Source organism: Colossoma macropomum, unplaced genomic scaffold (assembly GCF_904425465.1).
Source record: "Colossoma macropomum unplaced genomic scaffold, Colossoma_macropomum, whole genome shotgun sequence".
NCBI lineage: Eukaryota > Metazoa > Chordata > Actinopteri > Characiformes > Serrasalmidae > Colossoma > Colossoma macropomum.
Window position 1 is genome coordinate 6,482,101 of NW_023494793.1, and position 5,531 is coordinate 6,487,631.

Here is a 5,531-nt window from a genome sequence, read left to right on the forward strand (position 1 = left end):
ATGCAGTATACCATACATACTGGTACAGTAAGCAGTATAAAGCATATACAGGTACAGTATGCAATATACAGTATGTAAGGCTACAGCATGCAATAGTACTGTATATACTGGTACAGTATGTGATACACACTATGTACTAGCATACAGCATATATAGGTCAATTATTCCATATACAGTACATACTGGCACAATATGCAGTATACCACATATACTTATATACTGGTACACTGTCCAAAAGAAAGTGTTTGTCTTCTCTTGTAAAGTTACTATTTTGGAGAAACATTTATTCTTTGAATAGTGATGATATACTGGTACAGTGAGGTAGACAGTATATACTGGTACAGTCTGCGATATGCATTATATATGGATATACAGTATATACTGTTACACTGTGCAGAATCCAGTTTATTCTGGTACTGTTTAAGAGAATACAGTACAGTATATAGCGGTATGATATGCAGTGTGCAGTATACACTAGTAGACTGTGAGGTATACAGCAGACAGTATACTGTTAAGTACATTGTCTACAGTTAGAACTTAAGTGCAGGATCCCATAATGCACTGTGCTCCTTTAGCACCCACTTCCGTTCTGTGATAAATAGCAGCCTGCCAGCCTACTCGGGTGAATATATTTATAGTTTTACTGATCCAAGGACAGAAGTGGACTTGTCCTTGCCACTGTCAGAATGTGCGTATCTCTATTGTTGTTGAGAGACAAAGAAAAGTCCCCAAAATGGTGGCGAACGGGAACCAAGCGTTATTGTGGTCAATTATATCCGTGCGTGCTATTGTTAAAAGAAACTTTTAGTGCGTACAGAAAGAAGGAATGTGAACATCAGCATGAGTGACTGGACTGCACACATATACAAGTTTGTTTTTATACAATGTCAGGATGTGGAGTCATACAGGCCTATGTCCAACATATCACATATGTATTATACACACGGAGGTATCTATAAGTCATACAGTATCACCTACATGTATTACATATGTGTATCTATGTGTATTAATGTGTCCCAAAGTTTAACCCCATAACATTCCAGGCTTATCTCATACTAAGGCTTGTTATTTAGTAACCACAGGGACTTCAGTGCAAACTTCTGGAGCTATTCTTGAGTTAATAAGTCTTAAGAAGTGTGTATTAAAACTTCGGGCCTGACGAGCAGGCCCATAGCTTGTTAAAGGGTTAAAATATAAATAAAAGTATATAAATATAAGTACAAGTCATTCATTTTCAGGAGAGATTTCTGAGATTACATAAAACATACTTCATTTGCATGAAGAAGGAAAAAGTCATAGGACAAATAATAAAAAAACAGGAGTTTCCAGAACTGGAGTTCAAAAAATGATTAAAAGTTACAGAGAAAATAGACCTCCTAACAACCACCTGGAAGACCTGGTAGACACCAACACTGCCCCCATCAGATAAACAGCACTTAAAGCTTTCATCTTTGAGAGAGAGGAGAAAATCAAGCTGCTTCAGATCTGAAAACATCCACAGGTGTTTCTGTCCATCCTTCCACTGTGAGAAGACGACTCAGCGCTGTGGGTCTGAAAGGATGTGTAGCTGTCAAGAAGAACCTCACTGAGAAAAGGAGACGGACACATCAAACAAAGAAGCTGAACAATGGACTGACCACCCCAGAGTCCAGACCTCAACATCACTGAATGTGTTTTGTGGATCGTAAGAAGCAGAAAATGCAACCAACTTCTAAGACTGAACTTTAAAGAAGTGAAGGAAAGTCTCCTGAATGGAAAGAATGGAAAAGGTTATAAAGATAAACAAAGTGTGGTGTCGTTTGTAATTGACAGGAGGCTTCTGTGTAAACTTTTGTTAAATATGTGTTTTCTGCTTTTTTTGTGATATTAAAAAAATTTATTATTTGTATTCAATTAATTAATCATTTCTCCAAAATAGTAACTTTACAGGAGAAGGAAAAATGATCTTAACTTTGAATGGAAATTTATAAAATATTTTTTTCCTGTGTAATTTTGGAGCATTTCTATTCATTCATTTATTGTGAAGTATTAATACAATGGGAAAGGCACCTGGTATTCTCAAATTCTGAAAAAAAAAAAATCTATATATATATATATATATATATATATATATATATATATATATATATGTGTGTGTGTGTGTGTGTGTGTGTGTGTATGCATGTGTTTGTGTATCTATCTATCTATCTATCTATCTATAGTATATATATATGTATTTACATATTTATACTTGTATATGACTCTCTCTCTCTCTCTCTCTCTCTCTCTCTCTCTCACACACACACAATGTTTTTAGTACAGAGGAATGCTCGTCCAGCACAGTCTGCTCAGTGCGGAGCCAAAGCAGCGCAGGCATGTCTACACTAACGCTGGTTATGTAGCCACAGCACTTCAGCATAACATTTCTAACCTTGAAACAACAGCAGATACACTGTAAAAACACTATTTAGACTGTTTGTGTTATCACAACTTCTCTTTTGTCAAGTCAACTTAGATTCCCCAGCACAGCTCAGACAACATCACTCACTCTTTTACATTGTGTTACTGTTTCAGATTCACTGAACTCTAATATTTATTGTGGCCAGGCTGCCCACTGCGTTATAAAGCTTCTACAAACAGTCTATTCTGTTTTACAGTCTGTGCTCCACTGCAGTACATCTGTCTGTGACTGTTTCACAGAGTAAGCAGAGCACGCTTTCAGCAAAGTAAACGGAAGCTTCTTCAAATGTTTTACATTTTGTATTTAGCTGCGTAAAACAGTAAAACACAAAATTACTCTTAATTTTCTGTCAATGAGGCTAAATTCTCCCACGACAATTAGAATTAGTCTCACGAAATGGTGTAGCGTAGGCTGACTGGTTGGACAGCTTATTTGGGAGGTGTTTATCTGTTAGATTCTGCTCTGGTCTGTTCAAGAGGCTGTAAATGTCCGTGTGATTACGAATGAGCTGATATAATCTGCAGGCTAACAGATGCAGGTCTTTCAAAAATGCTTTTGGTAGCTCGTGGTCTTGGTAACAGCAGTAATAGAAACATGCAGCTACATCATAGTAGCTTTTAGAAATGGACACTTTAGCAGAAAGAGCACACAGTGCTGAGAAACATCTGACAGTGTTACATGAACCGCTACATTGTAGTGTTAAAGTAATATCTACACATTAATAGCTAATGTTGTATAGTGTTAGATTAACTCATTTGGGTCTAATATACGTCTGTCATCTTTGAACAATGTAATGGTACCTAGTACTGTAATAACATCAACACTGTAAGCATTCATTCAACACTAAAAGTACGTTTAAAACTATAGGGGTTGATTCAATCCTATAAGAGTTAATCCTACACTATAACGTTCAATCCAGCGCTATAAAATTAAACCCAGCACTACAAAATGTCATCTAACAATATAAGAATGAATCCAACACTATAAAATTTCATCCAACACTGAGTTAATCCGACAGTATAAAACTGAATCCGACACTATAAAATTTAATCCAATGCTATAAAATTGGACCCAACACTATAAAATGTTTTCCAACACTAAAGCAAATGTAATGTAATGTGACTTTATAAGAATGAATCCCTTACAAATTTTTGTCCAACACTGAGTTAATCCAACACAATAAAATATAATCTAACATTGTAAGAATTAATCCAACACTATAAAAGTTAATTCAATGCTGTAAAATTTAACATAACAAAAAAGAGTTAATGCAAGATTATAAAGTTTTAAACCAACACCATAAAATTTATTCCAATGCTATAAAATGTAATCCAGAGCTACAGGGGTAAATCCAACACTTAAACTTTAATCCAACACTGTATGATTTAACTTAACGCTATAAGAGTCAATCTAACACTACATCTAAAATTTAATCTAAGAGTTAATCCTGGATTAGAATAGTTAATTCAACATTATATGACAATCAGACAACATCAAATTGTGTCTAACACTGTAAAATGTAATCTAACACTACAATCATATCCAACACCACAAATGTTATTTGACAGTATGAATAACACCAGCACCATAAGACTTGATCAAAGATTATGGGTCAGTTTTCCAGACAGGGATTAAGCATAGTCCTGGATTACATTTTCCTTTCAATGAAGAATTCCTTTTCAGAATGCTGTGTAGGCTTAATCTGTGTCCTGGAAACCAGACCTAAATGATGTAATCCAACACTGTAACATTTAACCCAGCACTATAAAATTTAATCTAATACCATGACATTTAACTGGTTATTTAAATATAACACTGCAAAAGTTCATTTAATGCTGTGAAACGTGTAACTCAACACGAATAGTTAATTCAACTTTAACACTATATACATTAATCCAACTCTGTAAAATTTTATCTAACACCATGCGTTAATCCAACTCTGTAAAATGTAGTCTAACACTACAAGAGTTAATCTAGCTCTGTAAAATTTAGTCTAGAACTGTGAGTTGATCTAACTCCGTAAAACCTCTTAATCTAACACTTAAAAAGTTAATCTAGCTCTATAAAATGTAATTTAACTTGATGTGAATTAATTCAGCTCCATTCAATTTAATCTACAATTACAAGAGTTAATCCAGCTCTGTAAAATGTAATCCAACACATATGAGTTAATCCAGCTCCATAACATTTAATCTAACACTTTTAAATGTTAATCCAGCTCCATAAAATTTAATCTAACGCTTATAAATTTTAATCCAGCTCTATAACATTTAATATAACACTTATAAATGTTAATCCAGCTCTATAACATTTAATATAACACTTATAAATTTTAATCCAGCTCTATAACATTTAATATAACACTTATAAATGTTAATCCTGCTCTATAACATTTAATATAACACTTATAAATTTTAATCCAGCTCTATAACATTTAATATAACACTTATAAATGTTAATCCTGCTCTATAACATTTAATATAACACTTATAAATTTTAATCCTGCTATATAACATTTAATATAACACTTATAAGAGTTAGTCCAGCTCTGTAAAATTTGATATAACACTGTTAGGGTTTTAATCTAACGCTGTCAAAGCTCTGTGAAAGTTAACTTTACTAAGTAAAATTTATTCTAAAATTTATAAATGTTAATCCAGCTCAATAACATTTAATCTAACACTTATAAGAGTTAGTCCAGCTCCAAAACATTTATTCTAAAACTTATAAATGTTAATCCAGCTCAGTAAAATTTTACACAACACTATAAGGGTTTTAATCTAACACTGTCAAAGCTCCGTAAAAGTTAACTTGACTTGGTAAAATTTATTCTAACACTATAAAAGTTAATCCAGCTCTGTAAAATTGAATCTAAAACTGTAAGAATTAATCCAGCTATGGTGGCTGTTTAGAACTGGATGAGTTAACTCTCCAGTCTGCCGGAGTGAGCTTCATCATCCTCATCATCACGCATCTTGGAGGCTGTCACATGAGGGTGATAATCCAATGAAGAGGCGTCCAGCTGCGCCGCCAGCCATAAGAGGAGTGAGTTACACACACACGGCAAGATGGGAGCGCATTAGTCTCGAGA